We start from the raw sequence: 20,477 nt of genomic DNA, 5'->3' as shown, positions 1-20,477 counted from the left end.
AGTTGATAAGAATGGAGAAGGGTCAAAGTATAATATGCTTATATGGAGTTTTCGGGATATTCTTTCTCTCATTTTATTTATTATTGTCAGTTCATAATGATCTGTGAAGCCAAAGCCTGCATCCATGGGCTAACATTATTGTAAAACAGCTTTACAATGGTATTGTAAAACAGTTCATAACACAAATGGGCTAACAGAACAGTGCAGCAATCCATAACACAAAAACTGCTGAATACAACCAGGTGCATTAAGGAAAATATAATGCCTATTACCATATGATGATTTTTGTTAAATATTTGCATTATATCATCATTTCTATACGTTGTGTTTAAGTAGCCCTTTTTTAAAAATACATTCCATCCAGCTAGACCTAAAAATTATGCCTTGGTAAGCATACATAAAATAGCGTTTATCTGCACAGGGCTTCAGTTTTTTTTTACTCAGGTGTTAATGTAGCGCACCAAGCAACCCCGTTCCCTCTTGTTGTTAATCTATTGACTCCCTTTTGCTTTGCAGGAAACTCTGTAGGCTGCTTGCTGTCTCTCATATACAGAAAACCCTTTGTATTAAATTGCCAGTACTAAGTTTAGTGGAGTTACTTTATCACAACCATAAATCTGATTTCGACCTGCCTTAAAAAGTTCAGCCTGATTGGTGATACATCAAGCAGGGAGAGATAAAGATGACAGATTCAAGAAGCCGGTCTGCACTTATGTAAGGAGCTCTCAGGAATCTAATTAAAGCAGACTACACAAAATACAAGTTCAAGTAAATTGGGTTCTCTGGACTTAGCACACGTTTCCTGGATAGCAGTAGCATTTCTTTGATTGGTTTCACTTTTCCTTTCAGATTTAAAAGGTTTAGTTTACTTTTTCCAAAAAACTATGTAGACAGGTAAGGGGCACCTGTAGCTAAAAACCAACTATGCAACTTTGATTAAAATTGAATAATGCCCTTCTTGTAGATGTAGGCCATTTACATACATCCTACAGCCTGGCCAAAAAACTCCCAGAGCTGGTGCCCCCTGCCTTTTTGCTAGGACATTGTTAAGATGATCACTGTCATTACTGATTGCCCCACTATCACAGGAGGGAGCTCTTTCCGATTCAAATCTCTAAGCGTGTATGCTCTCTCTTCCCTGTCACAATGGGTCCAGTCCCCCAGGCAGACCTATTGTAAGTGGGTTGGACTCCCTTTACTCTCGGTTGGGAGAATATATTGATGTTTTTGCAGCCTATAGCCACTAGGGGCAAAAGCATATTTAAAGGATAGTAAGGACCTTATCATTAGGACTAGGGAAATGGTATATAGGGATTCAACATCCACTGTGACCAACAATGTATGCTCTCCTATCACCAACATTATACAACAGGGCGCCCTCTATGCTTTATGGGCATTGAAAAATATATTCTGACTTCAAAACCCCCCAAAAGAAAATTCCTCATGGAAGCCTTAGAAATAGCAATGACTAACAATTTCTACTGGCATACAGGGGATTTTTTTAACCAAATAAAAGGGGTGGCTATGGGGGCTAAATGCGCACCCAGTATTGCCAACATTTTTTCAAACAAGTGGGAGGAGGAATGTATTTTTTCTGACCAGTGGACCCAAATTCAAATGTACCAAAAGGAACACAGATGATATTTTCATTGTTTGGGAGGGTCCAAAAGGAAGAGTTGGATGGCTTTCTAGCCTATATGAAAAAGAACAAGTACCAAATAAAGATTATCAGTACCTTGCATAAATTGTGCATCTAGTTTTTTAATTTAGAGATCTTTAGGATGGGTTCTGGTCTGGGGACTCAGACCCATTTTAAAGAAACAGATCAGAATGGTTATATTTCCACCCATACTTGCCATCACCCCAACTGTATGAGAGCAATCCCAAAGGGTCAATTCCTAAGAATCAGAAATAATTGTGCAGATAAGGAAGATTGTACCAAACCAATATGCTCATTCATAGATTTATAGAAAAAGGGTACAACAAAAGAAAATTGGAGAATACGAAAGAACAATTTAGGCAAATTGTTTTTTGACTGTCCTGTAAAAAGGCATCAAACAGCTCTGGTGAGTGGCCATCTTCATACTGAGCACTCATGGTGGAAGACCTAGAAGTTTTATCTCAGACTATTTTGTTTTGGTGTTGGGGTTCATTCACTTATGGACTTTATGCTTGCTCATGTTTTCATCCATTAATGTGCACATTTAAGTTTGTTGCAGTGTTTTCTTTGTGTCAGTTTTTTATATGAACATGCATAGTGCCTGCATTTTATGATTTTGCACAGTTTAGTGATGTGTTCACTTTAGAGGGGGCAGCTGTTTGTATGTTCTCATCCCCACAAGCCACCATTACAAAGCTGGGAGAGTGTACTACCACTGTCTACTGGTAAATAACTGGCTAAAACTAACATTTAGTTAAACATTTTTTTAGGGGATACAGCACCAGGGACATACCATAGCACTTCTGAGTATAGCCTACATCTTCCTGTATGTTATTTGCTGTATAAATCCTCCTTTCAGTGATTCTGGCTCCCTTCAGCGATTCTGGTTAACTTGTGCTGTATGGGTTAACTATTTTCAACTATAACAGTGAAGGATTGCAACATTCATTCTGCCCCACCTGTCCATTCATAGAACTCCTTATATTATTTTCCCAGAATACAAAGCATTCTGTATTTGGAGGAATGACATCTTGTCATTTATCTGCCTCTCCTCCATTCACAGAACACTTTGTCATCTGGGATAATAACACAAGGACTTCTGTGACTGGAGAAGAGTGGTGGGGGGGAGTGGCACAATTCCTCACTGTTAGCTTAATTAACCACTTAACAACCGCCCATTGCCGATTAACGGCATCAGGGCGGTTGTTTAACTCTGAGAGGCCGTTAATTAACGGCCTCCCAGAATTCTGCTCTCGCGCGCCCCCTGGGGCGCGCACACGAGAGCATCCGTGACCGCTGGGTCCAGTGGACCCGGCGCATCACGAATCACGGTAAACGGCCGCTCATCGCGGCCGTTTACCACGTGATCGCTCCGTCAAATGACGGAGTGATCACTTGTAAACAAGCCGGCGTCATGTTATGACGCCGGTTCCTCCCTCCCCCTCTCTGTACCGATCGGTACAGCGGAGGGGGAAGAGATCGGTGTCAGCAGCGATGTGGGCTGCATCTGCAGTGCCGAAAATTAACCCCTCAAATCCCTGCAAATACTCTGCATTACTCTGCAATTCCCTGCAAATACTCTGCATTACTCTGCAATTCCCTGCAAATACTCTGCATTACTCTGCAATTCCCTGCAAATACTCTGCATTACTCTGCAATTCCCTGCAAATACTCTGCATTACTCTGCAATGCCCTGCAAATACTCTGCATTACTCTGCAATGCCCTGCAAATACTCTGCAATGCCCTGCAACACTCTGCAATGCCCTGCAACACTCTGCAATGCCCTGCAACACTCTGCAATGCCCTGCAACACTCCGCAATGCCCTGCAACACTCCGCAATGCCCTGCAACACTCCGCAATGCCCTGCAACACTCCGCAATGCCCTGCAACACTCTGCAATGCCCTGCAACACTCCGCAATGCCCTGCAACACTCCGCAACGCTCTGCAATACCCTGCAACACTCTGCAACACCCGCCAATACCCTGCAACACTCTGCAATGCTCTGCAACCCCCGCCGATACCCTGCAACACTCTGCAATGCTCTGCAACCCCCGCCGATACCCTGCAACACTCTGCAATGCTCTGCAACCCCCGCCGATACCCTGCAACACTCTGCAATGCTCTGCAACACCCGCCAATACCCTGCAACACTCTGCAATGCTCTGCAACACCCGCCAATACCCTGCAATGCTCTGCAACGCAGTACTCTGCAACACCATGCTCTGAGATACCCAGCCATAGTCGGTGATACCCTGCAATACCCAGCCATAGACATCTCCCGCCGCCCTCCGCCCTCCGGTGCTTCTACCGAATCGCTAATACGATCAAAGCCAGAATCTTTTTTTTTTTCAGGCTTCCCAGCTTAGAGGTGAGATGTGGGTCTTATTGACCCCACATCTCACTGTAAAGAGGACCTGTCATGCCATATTCCTATTACAAGGGATGTTTACATTCCTTGTAATAGGAATAAAAGTGATCAAAAAAAATATTTTTGGGGAAAAAAATGTCAAACTAAAATAAATAAAGTAAAATGAACAATAAAAAAAAAATGTTTTTTTTAAAGCGCCCCTGTCCCCATGTGCTCGCATGCAGAAGCGAACGCATGCGTAAGTCCCGCCCACATATGAAAACGGTGTTCAAACCACACATGTGAGGTATCGCTGCGAACGTTAGAGCGAGAGAAATAATTCTAGCCCTAGACCTCCTCTGTAACTCAAAACATATAACCAGTAAAAAAAATGTAAATCGTCGCCTATGGGGATTTTTAAGTAGCGACGTTTGCCGCCATTCCACGAGCGTGTGCAATTTTGAAGAGTGACATATTAGGTATCTATTTACTCAGCGTAACTTCATCTTTCACATTATGCAAAAATTGGGCTAACTTTACTGTGTTTTTTTTTTTTTTAAGCACAAAACAGTTTTTTTTCCAAAAAAAAGCATTCGAAAAATTACTGCGCAAATACCGTGCGAGATAAAAAGTTGCAAAGACCACCATTGTATTCTCCAGGGTGTTTGCTAAAAAAACATATATAATGTTTTGGAGTTCTATGTAATTTTCTAGCAAATAAATGATGATTTTTACATGTAGGAGAGAAATGTCAGAATTGTCCTGGGTGCTCCAGAACACCTGATGGCGCTCCATGCATGTTGGGCCTCTGTATGTGGCCACGCTGTGTAAAAGTCTCACACATGTGGTATCACCATACTCGGGAGTAATAGCAGAATGTGTTTTGGGGTGTAATTTGTGGTATGCATATGCTGTGTGTGAGAAATAACCTGATAATATGACAATTTTGTGAAAAAAAAAAAAAAAGTAAAAAGAATCTTGATTTTGCAAAGAATTGTGGGAAAAAATGACAATTTCAAAAAACTCATCATGCCTCTTACTAAATACCTTGGAATGTCTTCTTTCCAAAAAGGGGTCATTTGGGGGGTATTTGTACTTTTCTGGCATGTTAGGGTCTCAAGAATTGAAATAGGCCGTCAGTCCTTCAGGTGTGATCAATTTTCAGATATTGGCACCATAGCTTGTGGACTCTATAACTTTCACAAAGACCAAATAATATCCACCAATTTGTACTTATTTTTACCAAAGATATGTAGTAGTATAAATTTTGGCCAAAATTTATGAAGAAAAAATTACTAATCTGCTAAATTTTCTAACAGAAACAAAGAAAAATTCGTTTTTTTACAGAATTTTCGGTATTTTTTCTTTTATAGCACAAAAAAAAAAAAACCCAGCGGTGATTAAATACCACCAAAAGAAAGCTCTATTTGTGTGAAAAAAAGGACAAAAATTTCATATAGGTCGAGTGTTGCATGACTGAGTAATTGTCATTCAAAATGCGAGAGCACCGAAAGCTGAAAATTGGTCTGGTTATTAAGGGTGTTTAAGTGCCCAGTGGTCAAGGGGTTAAATTAACCCATGAGTTGCTGGAAATTCACAAAAGTAAGGGGGAGCCGGCATCACTGAAGGGAGGAGTTGTAATGTAGCCATTAGCCTGCAGGACGCAGGATACCCTATGGTAAGTTATATCACTGGTAGTGTATCCCAAAAATTATCTAACTAAACTTTAGCATTGAAGAAGATACCAATAAAGGTAACATGATAATATTACAGTTTTCTCATTGACATAAGATTGTTTTACTAAATCAATCATGAAGCAGATCAATAAGCCAATTTACTAAGGAAGGGGGAGCACAAAGGGCTTAGGAAACATGAGAAGGGTGAAGGACAGAATATATCTGTGAAATATTATCAATGAAATAGTTTGTACATGTAGCTGAAGAAAACTGATCCCCTTTCTTGCAGAAAACAGTCTTGTACATAATTCTACAAATATGTTTTTTTTTTCTTTCAACGTGTATTGATTTGCTATCTCTCTGTGTAAGGGCACATTGTCTTTATACAGCAGTCTGTCTCATATGAACATACTTCTTTTTATATGGACTCTAGGGTCCAACTTTACTATGAAAAATGGTCAGTCCATCAGTAAAAATACACATATATTTACAACACAGTGAAAGGGTAACAGATGAGATATAGACAGAAAAAAAAAAAAGGTCATGAGAAACAATTCAATATAATAAAGCAATATACAGAAATGCCTACATAAAATATAATTACTACAGAAATGTATTCTGTAAATAACTAAAAATGGCACACAAAGATGATATTATATAATGATCTAACTTGCTATGTATAACATTTGTGTAACAGGCTACATTATTTGAAAATATACTAATATACTTCACCAAAAGTCATTTATACAGAGTACTGATTTCCATAAATTACTGATTCAGGAAAATAACAAAATAGTAGAATAACAGGGTATTTACCTTAATTATAAAAATAGTCTTTCCTTAAACTATGCTGTAGTTGCTGCCCCAAACTCTAATTTGCATATTCATACCTTGACTCTAAAGAGGTTTCCCCTTTACATTGCTTTCATCTCAGCAAGCGTGTCCTATTACAGAGTTATCCTTCCAAAACCACTGTATATCCCAAATTAATTTGATGTCAAAGCATACGCACTCAGCATATTTCACACTCTCAGCCCATCCTTCCAGCCCAGTTTCTTACTGCAAGCCAGCTCCGGTGCCTTACTAAAATCATCTGAGATTTTTAAAAAGGCTTGGAAGAGGATGTAAAGGATGTTCAGAAAACAAAGCCCTTTCCTGACTTTTTAAAATAATTTACCCTGCAGTGAAATTGTCACTAGCGAATACTAGCTATAGGAAGAAAAAAGCACAAGGTAAATAATGTTTAAGAAGTCAAGAATGAAACCAAGATTTAAATCCAGATTTAATAAATAAACCATGTATTTATATATATATATATATATATATATATATATATATACTGCAGAAAAAAAAGTCCTTAGCCTCAATTTTATTAAATCATGTAATGTGGCTTATATGAAGATTGAATGAAAAGTAATGCCTTCCCTTTAATACATCTTCAATAGATGGCAACATGGATATGTCATAAGTATGAACATATTGGGGGTTGATTTACTAATGGCAAATAATCTGTTTGGAAGGGAATTTGATGAATTAAATAAGCCTCTGTTGACATCTATCATTCATTTATGTGCAATCAAAATGCTGTTTTTTGTTTTAATCTTACTTGTACATGATTAGGTGTTCTATGCAAAGTGAATTTTCATGATATTCACTAAGCAAAGGGAAATTGTCTTGCAAAGTGAAGAGCCCATTTGCCTTATTAAATCAATCCCATTGTGTGGGTTCTCCTCTACCACCTTAGATGGCAGCAGGTCATCACAGTGAATTGTTTTGCCATTTTCTTTCGAATGGAACCCTATGCTGGATTCCCGTCAATGTGATTTAAGCAATGTGCTGTGACTCAGTTCCTGTTGGCAGAAGGTGATGCTCCAGTTGAAATTCACTGGCATATTCAACCTATTCATGGTGATAACGGTGCTGACTGAGCCAAAAAAATTAAAAATGCAAAGTTGAAATATCAAAGGTGTGGTCCACCTGTGACAACATCTGACGAGCTTAGCAGGAAGCAAGTTAATGATGTGAATAAGGACAATCAGCAGATTTCTCAGCAAGAGCTTTCTTGCAGAATATGCATTTCTCACAAACACATTACAATGGTGCTATTCTTGGATACTGGGAGGTTTGTTTGTGATGACTTCCTCAGGTACTCATGGCTGAGATGAAATCTGAGACTTTTTTTTGTTATTATGGAGGCAATTGAGAGTCTAAGGGGTTGATTTACTAAAGAGCATTTGCAAGAGCACATGCTCCAGAGCTGACTTCCATCATCCAATCATGTGCAAGCAAAAAATGTTTTAAAACCCACATTACAGATCCTGCACCACTGCCGTAGAGAGGCTGGAGCATCCACTCACCCTCTGCTTCCCATCGCTGATCACTGAGGGTTTTCAGGGATAGACTGAGGGAGCCCCTTTTACAGCAAATATCCACAGCAACATACTGAGAACTGGTGAGAGGGCTATCTACACACTATTGACACTGCTAGCAGAGACTGAGTCAATGAGAGCAGGATACCAAGTGTGCCCAATCCATACTGCATCCATACTGCACTTACACACACACATGCATATATATATATATATATATATATATATATATATATATATATATATATATATATATATATTTATTTATTTATTTATGGTTGTGGCCCCATGAAATAAATAAATAGACCTGAAGTGTGCCTTGGTGGTTTGGTTGGTTGGTATGCCAAGAAAAGGGGGCAAAAGACTCAGTTAGGGGATTCATTCTTAATTGATTCTTGTGGTTATTGAGCCAGCTGTGTGAAGGCTTGTGCCATTTCTTCCTGGGATTTGGGATATATCTGGTAAAACAAGCAGGTTTCCATCAGCCTAGTTTCTTGATTGCGTGGTCTGATACTTTATGTTGGGAGGCAGCTGAGGCTGGAAGGAATGTCTAGAGAACTGACTGGGGTTGAGGCCCAAGTTGCTTAGGAGGATCTTGACATGCTTAATAAACTGGTTGCCACTCGGGGGGCTGGTTAGAAAGGGTAGCAACAAGCTACCATCAGATTGGCTGGGTAGATAGGACAGTAGTCGGTTAAGCACCGCCACTGGGCACCAGGCGTTGTCAGGTGTGGTTAGCCTGAAACAGGTTGATGTCAACCTCAGGGCCAGTTTGCTGCATTTTGCAGACTGTGAGATGAAGGGTGTGATGGTTCGGAAAGCGAGTCAGGTGGTGTCAGAGCAGGGTCAGACTGCTGGAGCTGCTGACGGTAAATTCACTAGGTCACAGGTAACCGTAGAAGGCCTGGTAGATGGCCATTGGGCTGACTAGGCTGGGCAAATCCCCAAACAGAGAATGAGTAACGAGTTCAGATATGTCTCTGAAGAGGGAACACGTGATAGGTAGGCATTTGCCACTGACTACTGGTTGGTGCTTCCATATGCCCCATAGGAGAGACTTGACTGCATGGGCCGAGAACACTGACGGTTTACTGGGGTCCTGTACAGACAGGAAATTCTGGACGCTGGCTATGTATAGCCTGATAGTAGTGTGAATAAAGGGCAAACCAGCGGCAGCTAAAAATGCCCACCAAGCCCGTGGAGGCTGCAGCACTGGTGACCACCTGTGGTGGCTCCGCTGACACTGCCAGGATGAACAATGAAATGCCATGCCACCTGGTGGGGAACTTGTCCCACATAGCTAAGTCTGCTACTGCTGCTTAGTCTAGTCTGAGAACTTGGTCTGGATCTTGCACTGGTGTGAGAAAGACTAAAAGCTGTGATATAAAGGACTGTCCTTGGGGAATAATCCTCATCGCGAAGTTCAGCATCTCTAGTAAGGATTGCAAATGCCTCATGGTGCACCCTTGTGACCTGAAGTCGTGGATAACTGTCCTGGTATGGGTTAGTTTTTCAGGAGGCAGGCTAGCCTGTATGGCACAGGTGTCCCGAGTGACATCTAGAAAGGTGATAGAGTGTGCTGGGCCTACCACTTTATGCTCGACTATGGGCACATTGAAGTTGCTGAACACTATTCTCAACCCGTCTAGATCTGTTGGCGGTTGCTGGAAATCTGAACTAACCTCAGGGAGAAAGACAGAGAAAAGATGAGTGGCCCGCATGCTACTGGAGAGGAATGGCCAACTGGGTGCCCATGCCTGTTTGTGTGGCTGATTGTGTGCCACTGAGGTGTGTTTACAAGTTAGTTTGTATGCCAATTTGCACGTAGTGGAGACGATATTGTGTGGTTGCAAGGGTGTCAGTGAGTGTCAGGTTGCTGGGACGATATTGTGTGGTTGCAGGGGTCTCGATGAGTATGAAGGTTTGTTTTGAGACGACATTGCGTGGTTGCAAGGGTCTCAGTCTGGTTTGCTGAGACGATATTGCGTGGTCGCAAGGGTCTCGAGGAGTATGAGGTTTGTTTTGAGACAATATTGCGTGGTTGCAAAGGTTTCAGTCAGGTTGCTGAGACGATATTGCGTGGTTGCAAGGATCTCAGTCAGGTTGCTGAGATGATATTTCGTGGTTGCAAGAGTCTCAAACAGTGAGAGGTTGTTGAGACAATATTGCATTTTGCAAGGGTCTCAAATGAGTGTCAGGTTCCTGAGACAAGAATATTACAAAATAAATGCGCTAAAAATTCAAGCAAACACATGTAGTGTTAATGTGATGTAAGTGACATATGTGACATAGATGTGATATGACAAAAAGAAAACAATAAATATGTCAATTAAAACATTAATAATAAAGTGCTCATGTGCATGAAAGTGCTTTGTAACACAGATATAAGTGTCCGGTGGTGTATAGGGAACAACACTAGTCCCCAAAATAACTTGATTTGGGAAGTAACGGGGGGAAGAACCATGTATGAACAATTCGTAAGTTCCACTGCGTGAACTGAACACACGACATATGGGGATACAGCGAATGGCAATGATTAGGACATGACGCAAAGGTAAAGTAACGACTTCTACCTGCGACCGCGAGTGAGATTTGAACAAAAAGCTAAGAATAAGCAACCGCAACAAACTGTATTCAGGGAAAAACAGACTCACGAACATGAAGTGAGCTTAAGAGTCGGCCTGCTGACGTAACGAATCACGCACTGGAACCAACAAAGAGTATGGGTGACTGGGCTGTTTAAATAACCTTTGCGGGCTTCTCCCATAAATTCAGGCCACCATACTGGACTTATTATATATAAATATATATATGGCCAGTATGATGGCCTGAATTTATGGAAGAAGCCCGAAGGGTATTTAAGCAGCCCACCCACCCATGCTATGCACATATATATACTGCAATTTATCAAACTGTTACTGCATCTGAACCACATGTACCTTGTACCTATGCTGTACCTATACTGCATGCAGGTTAACCGGGACTGTCATTAAGTGCAAAGATACTCCTAAGGATAGTTAAGATGGCCCCAATGATAACCAGCAGAAGAACATCTTAAAAGACTGCCCCTCCCCTAATAATTATTCTGCAAGACCCCTTTGCTCCTATGCTGTTTCTGTTACCATCTTGTTTTTCTTTTGGACAGTGCATACCCAGTCGGTCTAAAGCCCCATACACACTATCAGATTATCTGCTGAGTTTTTCCTTCAGATTTACCAAAACCATGTAGTAGAAGGGCCTGCCTGATTGCATACACATTGAAACTCCTAAGGTTTGTCCTCATATTATATGGTTTTGGTAAATCTGAAGGAAAAACTCAGCAGATAATCTGATAGTGTGTATGGGGCTTAAGACTAGCATTGCCACCATAAATGTGCTCTGGCAGTATAGTTTCAGCACTCGGAAAATAAAACGTTACTACTGCTCACTGCTGCACTTGAGGTGGCCTTTCCACTGTTTATGCTGATCTGACTGGCATGTCATCTCATCACTTACTGTTAATCACAGTTTATTGTTTATTGTTTGTGTAGTGTTTATTCATTTTATGCTTGCCTAGTTACCAACCATATTGGATACTACCTGGTTTGGTGCCTCTTTTCTTTGATATAGCACTGCTATTGGGGACTAAGTATTACTTTCAGCGATTTCCTGTAATATTTTATGTTTGTACACTCAACCTGGTGTCAGAGGGGCTGAGGTTTTTGATAAGGTCAAGGCAAAAAACAGCGGACCTATTCTATCCAGCAGCTCCTATGGGAGTAGCGCTATATATCTTTTGTGGCTATTGAAGAACACACTATATATTTAAGTGAAGTTTTTTTTGTGCCCTGAGTTCAGCTTTAAGTTGAATTTAGCTGTTATAAATTACTTTTTTGTTCCAATGTGGGCATTACCATTAAAATAAATCTGTCACAATCTAAAGCAAAGCATGCTTTGTATATAATGAAAAATGGATAAGCAAATGTTACTTTCAGATGGGTCATATTGAGCACTTTATGTTAAAAATGCAGTTACATTTTAAAGTCAGGCAGGGCTGACAACATTGCTCAGTGCATTTTAGTGCAACATAAGTACTGTATTGTCAGTTTTAAACAGGTTCTTACTGGATTTCTTGACGTCAACAGGTATTTTTCTGGGGATACACTGATATCAATACTGGTATTGGCATCGGTGCCGATACCAGGCATTTGAGCGAGTATCGGTACTCGCCTAAATTCTCCCGATACTGAAGCCGATACTTTGAGGTGCAATTTGCTTTAATACAAAATTAATGTGGGCAACTTGCGCTGCAAAGAACTGCATGCGATTTGAACAGGAATGTGGTGCGATTCCTGTCCAAATAACATGTGATTTCCCCCACTGCTGTTTTTGTGTGTAGAAAGGGATTAAAGCGCCATCTAGTGGGCAGTTTAGAACTCACATTACATATCTGGTAGGAAATCAGAGCGGCTAAAGGTGCTAACAGAGCTGGAGATGTAAAGACAGTTCGCTCCCAAGCTGACGTCACTTCCACTCTATAACCACGGGGTCCAGGAACTTCTTCTCCAGCCCTGTAAACACCTCCAGCGGCCCTGATTTTCTACCAGATATGTACTGTGAGTTTTAGCATTGTTCAAACTGACTAGACGACACTTTAATCCCTTTACAAACACACTACTTTGCAGTGCAATTTGCACCAATTTTTTTTTGTATTGATGGAAATTGCACTGCAAAATATCGGTACTCAATATCAGCAAGTACTTGACTGAAAGTATCGGTACTCGTACTCACGGTATTGGTGCAACCCTATATTTTTCTATATGTGCAGTGCTTTACAAAGACAAAATACAGGGAACGTTGCATGTATTGCAAAGATGTACTGCATAATTGTATCATTGTGTGGAGGCATACTCTTTAAAGCCAGTGTATTTTACAAATAAAATAATTCTACAGAGCAAGCTAAGAGAATATAGAAAACATCGTCTATAGCCATACTCTCATAAGTGAGCAATCAGCAGTGGAAAATATATGTGGTTATGGCACCTTCTGTTTTAGTGTTGTTGCAGAAAGCTGTAAAGAAGGAGCCCTCTGTGTATAAACGCAGTGTTATGCATTTAACCAAATACTGTAACATTCACCCATACTATCCACCATTCTATAGAAATATTGTGTTTTAGCTAATCAATGATATGCCTCTTTTGAAAGAATAAATGATACTGTCCTGGAACATGCAGTGTGTTGTCAATCTTGATAACATATTATTAAATGTAGGGCAGAGTGCAGGCTAAACTGTTGGGCTCAATTTACAAAACAGATTCTTACTTCTTGGAGTTTGCATGTCCCACCCATGCTTGCAATGTACAATATCTTCTGTGTTATAAAAAAAAAATAAAAAATTTAAAACGTAAATAAGCTGCAAATTTGAACTTCCTGAATTTGTCGAAAAATAAAAACAAAATGTGACAAGTTGTTTGACAAGAGTGGTAGCATGCATTACCTAAATATTCCATTTGTATCTATCCATGATTTCTTCTATAACTAACCTTTGTATTTTTATCATATCTATACTGTTATGCTCTATGCTGTGTGAAAAGTGACCCCAATCATGAGCAGACAGTTCTAAATTAGAGTATATAGTATATCATATCACGCTTTAAAACCAGTAAAGAATGGTCAAAAATGTACTAAATGGCAAGGTGGTTGCAGAAATACGTGAAATGTTTCTATAGCTTGGCTGATATAATGAAGAACTTCTAAAAAATGGAAGGTCACAAAAACCGTTGACACTGCTATTTTCAGATTGGAACTTTGGGAAATGGGATTTATAAGAGATTCTGGAAAGATCAGAACTTTTTTTTTTTTTTTTGGTTGATATACGGTAATCAGAATTTCACTTTCACTAATTCCTGGTTATATACTGCACTACATTAAGTGCATACTCCACTGCAGTATAAAGAATACATAACAGCATTTCCATAAATGGTATAACTGCTCCTAACAAGGACAGGCCCAATGTTTTAGGCACAAAGATGGGTTATTCTTTGGTTGCATTGTATAAAATAGGAAACTATAAAACTCCAGTAATTTTGGGCCAGTAGCAAGAAATGCAGCTGAGTCAGACCACATCTTGAATGCGTGAAATCTAGACATTGCACACAACGCATTTCACCATAATTGACTAAAGGGTGACTTAGGTGGTAGGAAGATGACTATAAACAGCAACCTTCAGTGCAAAAACTCTGTTATAGCATTATGTTTATTGTAGACTAAAAAATGATCCTTTAATGGAAACCTGAACAATGGTTTCCATTAAAAATGAATGGGATGCCTACTGCAACACACATTAAAAGAGAAGTGTGGGATTTCAAAATAATAATCCATATTCACCTAGGTGGAGGCAGCATTGATCCAATGCCGCAGCTGTCCCCCCTAAAAGGCTCTACACCAAAAATGAGCAATCAAAGAGTGCTGATTGCTCAGTTCTCAGCTCCCCTCTGAACATAAAGCAGTGACTGTCAATCGCCGCTCTGCTCTCCCTCTCAAGTCCTCAAGCCCCCTCACTGGTGTTCCAGACAGTAGAGGGGGCAGGAGCGGCTAGCTCAGATTCTCAACGGCACACTGAGAGGTCGAGACAGTTGCGGGTCAGGGATCTGGGTGGATCCCAAAATTATTGTCAGTATCTCTGCAGAGCCTGGACCAGCTATGTGATGTCAGCTGACAGCGTATTTTAGCCCTCTTTTGGCTGAATCTAGGTCACAGTTTTCAGAACTAAGTGCACTCCTGAGACCCAGAGGAGAAGTATGGCCAAAAAAAACTTTGGCCATACTTCTCCTTTAACCTGTATGTGTTAAGATATGTAAATGGACGCTGAGTGTTCCCTGAGTCACTAATCTGGAACAAGCAGACAGCCAACAAAGTCTAAGCATAATCAGAACTCTATTTGCATACTTGTTCTACATCAAGAATTCTGAGAATTTTGATAACAAGGAAGCTAAAATTTCAGAAAAATAAATTTGTAGTGGCAGCCTCCTTTCTCCACGCAGCTACACTTAACATTTTCTGTTATATGCAGTTCATATGCATGTATAGCAGGTTTATCATTCAAAAGCAGCATATTTATCAGAGAAATTATCTGATGTCACTTATAACTTCAAATTAGCATATTTTACATGTTCGCAGGAACTAGAGAACCAAACCATAGAGCGCCTTAAACATGCCAATCATTTACATTCACATATCTACTGTAAATGTCAGAATTTCCATATTATAATATAATTTTGAGGAAAAGAACATATTTCTTGCCATGCAATAAACACTGATGTTTCCAAACTCTTTGGTGTGACCTAACTGACATGAGCACTGTGGTTGCTTCACATCATTAGAGTCTGCACAAAAGCTATTCAGGGTTATTTTTTTTTTCATAAATAGTTTATTGTTTTCATAATCAGACATACCCTGACTGGTAGATTTTTTTAGAGAAAAGACGATCAGCAAGGCACAACCAGGTAGCAGAAACTCTACAAATAATGTGAAAATAAATGTCCTCCGTGTACATTTATAAACTATATTATAATATATATATATATATATATATATATATATATATATATATATATATATATATATATATATATACATACACAGTGTGTGTATGTATGTGTGTATGTGTATATATATATATATATATATATACATACATACACATACACACATACATACACACACTATATATATATATATATATATATATATATATATATATATATATATATATATATATATATATATATATATATATATATATATATACACACACACACACATACATACATATATATTTTCACATACACACGCACTGTACATGGATCCAACTGGGTTAATGTACAAGTGTACCAAATATGTAATAACTGCAAGTAAAACTACAAATTAGCTTAAGAATTTTGCAATACTGATAGAGGTACTAGACACAGAAGCAAATTATTAAAGGTCCACCAGACCAAATAATTTATTTGTGGTTGAATAAAATATAGTTAACAAAATATAGACTAAAATGGAAATCCTTTCCCTGACCACTTTATTCTGACTTTATAAACTGAAACATTTCTATGGAAAAAGTAACATTTTAGCTATAATAGAAAACATAGCTAATAGTAAACATGTATCATTCAATATTGTGCTGCTGAAAGAGTGAGAGTGCTGCTGTGCAGTAAGCCATAACAACCAATTAGAAATAAGTCATCATTAAACTGTCTGCGTAAAGCTGGGGAAAGCTATTTTGTGATTAGTTGCTATGGGTTACTACACAATTTTTCCCTTGGCACCATGCTACTATCTAGCCTCAATCTGCATTTCAATTCATGCATATTTTATGCAAGTGTGCTTATAAAAAAAATAACCCAACAGCACATCAAAGCTGGTATTTATTTTCTGCAATAATTGTCATAATTCACAATGACAAAATCATTAGTTACTCATAACAAACAACTAGGTGCTGCCATTATAAAAACTGTGGAATCCAAACCATTGCTGATAGTATAAATAAATGTGCATTTTGCATATGTGAATGATTTTGTAGCAAGAAGCCTATTATTAAAGTACAACAATGAATGTTATGTGAATGATTCTGTAGAATGAAGTATATTATTAAAGTACAACTATGAATATTCATGTGCTGAATATAGCATGTTGGATATTGTTGTAAGACAAACACAGTTCACCCAGTTACTGATATAAAATGGCACCTGATGTCAGTGCAGGCATGCTGATCACTCCAAACTCCCATACACTGATCTGCTCTCTTGCCCTCCTCCCTTCTATGGATTGAGCTCTCCTATAAATCATTGGGGGTTTGTATGTGCCAATGTGAATCCACACTTGTAAATATAGGTTACAACAAAATGAATGATTCCCTTATTGGTAGCTTACAATGTTAATTACAAGGGACACTTACTTAACAGGGATCACTTCCATTATCTGTGCCATTAGTTCACTGGGCTTGTAAACTGCCAATATCACTCATCCATTGCATACAATAAGGGTTTTCTGTGGAGGGGAGGGGGGTGTTCTATATCTATTGATCTAGCCATGTAGAAAGTCTAAGGAGTGTGTCTGAGTACTTTTAAAGTCCTGGACTAGCCTATATCATCAAATCCTTAATCTATTTCTCTGGAAAGACTACCACTCAGACTTTGACTAATTTACCTGACAGACTGCCTGTTGGAAAGCACAGACTATAAGTCTTCACAAAGAGGGTCTTGTTCACTTTTTATTCCACACTCCTGATATCAAAGCAGAGAACTTGTCAGAAAATGTTAGCATTAACCCATCAAAATGAGCAGGATTTCACAGCCTCTCTATGCTCTGTTCTTTTGTCCATACAGAAAAGGGAATGCTCACATCTTCCCTTTCCAATTGCATGCACATACAAAAATCTATCCACTACTGCATGTTAAATCATCAATCCTATTAAATGGTTTAGCTCGTTCTCTAAAGATCATTGTGAGCATTTTATGTCCCCCATTATTCCCGACATTTTAATACCCTGCACCATCTTTCACTTGAGAAACTGTAATATTCTTCCAATAAGACCTATTGTAAAGGTCACAGGTATTGGAGGGCTGAATGTCAGGGGCACCCTTCCATGTGTGCTCTCTACATAGCTAATCGATTTTGATTACTTTCCATTGTGTGCCACCTATTAACTTTAGAAATCACACCGACAAATGTTTCCTGCAGCAAACCAGGCTGTAGGCAAACCAGGCTATGAGCAAACCAGGCTATGAGCAAAAGCAAACCAGGCTATGGGCAAACCAGGCTATGGGCAGGGAACTATCCTTGCAAATGTGACAAGTTAAAAAATAAATAAAAAAAAGAGTTGCCCCCTTTCTAAAGCACATCCCTTCTTATAGTGCAACACGTCAGTGGATCGTACATAGGTGATACAATTTGTGCCAATGGTGTGATCAACACATCAAATGATTTGTGTGGAAGACCTACAAAAAAAAAAATACATAAAGAATTTAATTTGCACCAAATCGTATGTGTCAGACTTTCAGCGTCTTGTGTGGTTCTATTATATTTCCAACAGCTGAACAAGGCTCCAGGGAATTTCTTGCTAGTCTGCTGAGCAGATGGATTTTTTTTTGATTTTTACTTTTGCAAAAAAAGGCTTTCTATAGCCTATACCCCCCCCCCCCCCCCCAAAAAAAATCAGTTTAGCTTTCATCATAGTGGGGACTATGTTAAAGAGGACATGGCATACGAGAGGGAGAGCTGGAGGCATTCTCTTTCCTCTGGATATAAAAGAAAATCAAACTTTTATGTCTCTAGTTCTTCTCAGCTTGCACACACTGAGACTCAAGGGCTGAATGATTAAGAGGTGCTATCTGCTTCCTAGGAGATGTTTCACCTATTAAAAAGCCAATTAATAAAACAGTTTTAAAATGGCAGTCTTGGATGATTTATTTTTTATTTATTTTTTATTGTATTTTTTTTATTATTTATTTCAAAAAGTTCTCCAATGAATACCATAGTCTTACAAATCGAATGTGAATCAATGGTCTAGTAACCGTAAACGAGAAAAAAAAACTGTGTTGTAAAACTGAAACGTCAAAATAGAATGTACTACACTTCCACAGTTCAACACTGTAAGCAAAAAAAAAAATACATATTTGAGAGCCCTTAAGAAGGGGTGAAAAAAGGTAAAAAGGAATGATTGAAACAAAACAGGGGGTCTTGGATGATTTTTGTTTAGAGAAACACACACACATCGATACAGAAAGAAAAAAAAAAGAAACGTGTAAGCTACAAAAAAGAGGCAAAAATGAAGATGCAAAGTGCCTAAAAGACTCCCCACTGCTTGCACACTCCTCAGAGGTGTCAACATCAGCACCACTTTAGGGGATATTTAACAAGCCTGCAAAGGAGGGGCTATGTGGTGCAGAAAAACTCCAGCACAGAAGATGGTAAACAGAATAGTGCCATGGCTGGATGGCTCCATGGAGGAATTCCCCCAACACAATGTGTCTGCTATATTTAATATGCTAACAGTTCTATAATAAAGACTGGTGACTCCCCCCTCCCCCTCCCCTATTAGAGTCCCTTTTAGGGGATCCCACTTTTTTGGGGGTGGGGGTCGCCCCTGAGCTATCCAGCCAGTGACATAATAAAGATTAGTGCACACTCCCTCCCCTATTAGAGAAGAAGTCCATTTTAGGGGATCCCACTTTTTTGGGGTGGGGGGATCCCCTGAGCTATGCAGGCAGTGCCGTAATAAAGACTGGTGCCGTGTTCCTTCCCCTATTAGAGTCCCTTTTAGGGGATCCCACTTTTTTGGAGGTGAGGATCCCCTGAGCTACCCAGACAGTGCCATAATAAAGACTGGTGCCCTATTAGAGAAGGAGTCCCTTTTAGGGGTCCACACTTTTTTTTGGGGGGGGGGGAGGTGAGACCTGAGCTATCCAGACACCCCCATAGGAGCAAACACAAAAGTGCACTATGGTCATTATAGGGACAGTGCACCTGATGAAATACTTCTTAAATGCACAGAATGTAGAAAGCACAGCAGCATCTCAGACGCAGAAGTCATCGGGATGAGTTGCTGTATTACAAGGCTATGGATGGAGGGAGACTTTAGTGTAATGAGAGCCTGTGTGCACTTACCGTCCCTTGTCCTGGAGCTGCATCGCCCGGCTGGCTGGCAGTGCCGCACTTGTAGCTGTCCGCGGTGCTGAAAGCGGCTAAGCAGTCCACAGCAGAACGCCGAGTCTCTTCCATGTGAATAGCAAATACTCCCACTGGCAGCTATTGGTCTTCCTAACACTCCTAATCCACCTCTTAGCAGACGCTCACCCTGACCACAGGCAAGGCAAGCATCCCCTCTGCTTCAGATGGCAACACCAGGGGATGAATGCACACACACCACAAGCATGGTATGTGCCACAGATCCTCTACTCTATACACACAATCATCTACTGCCTCATTATCATCTCTACACAAACTGCTTATCTCTCTGTGTTTGGAAAGCTCTATGAATTTCACAATGCTCAACAATGCTGCCAATTACCGCACACAGGGCTGCTCGTTGCTCAATTATTAATTAGTACATGTAGTACAGCAAGCTTGCCAGGGGAAGGAGAAACATAGGTTTTCTGATCGTCTGAAATCAAAATGCAGACACTGCACTCCCTTCACTCTATAGTCCCTACACTCACAGCACTCCCTACATTCACAGCACTCACAGCACTCCCTACATTCACAATATTCACAGCACTCCCTACATTCACAATATTCACAGCACTCCCTACATTCACAATAATCACAGCACTCACAGCACTCCCTACATTCACAATATTCACAGCACTCCCTACATTCACAATATTCACAGCACTCACAGCACTCCCTACATTCACAGCACTCCCTACATTCACAAAATTCACAGCACT

The 20,477-nt window shown here is 39.8% G+C and overlaps 1 protein-coding gene across 1 annotated transcript in view; it reads right to left on the bottom strand.

Moving 5' to 3' along the window:
• Positions 1-20,066, bottom strand: part of GRM8 (glutamate metabotropic receptor 8) — a 1,454,623-nt gene extending 1,434,557 nt beyond the window's left edge. The window contains exon 1 of the mRNA XM_077474080.1: positions 19,696-20,066. The gene's annotated coding sequence lies outside the window, so the exon portion shown is untranslated. The remainder of the gene's footprint in view (positions 1-19,695) is intronic.
• Positions 20,067-20,477: the final 411 nt, after the last annotated feature.

This window comes from Lithobates pipiens, unplaced genomic scaffold (assembly GCF_037356315.1).
Source record: "Lithobates pipiens isolate NorthernLeopardFrog02 unplaced genomic scaffold, aLitPip1_a1.2 Scaffold_8, whole genome shotgun sequence".
In the NCBI taxonomy this organism is placed as follows: Eukaryota; Metazoa; Chordata; class Amphibia; order Anura; family Ranidae; genus Lithobates; species Lithobates pipiens.
Note: the sequence above shows the minus strand (reverse complement) of the source record. Positions and strands in the feature narration are given on the sequence as shown.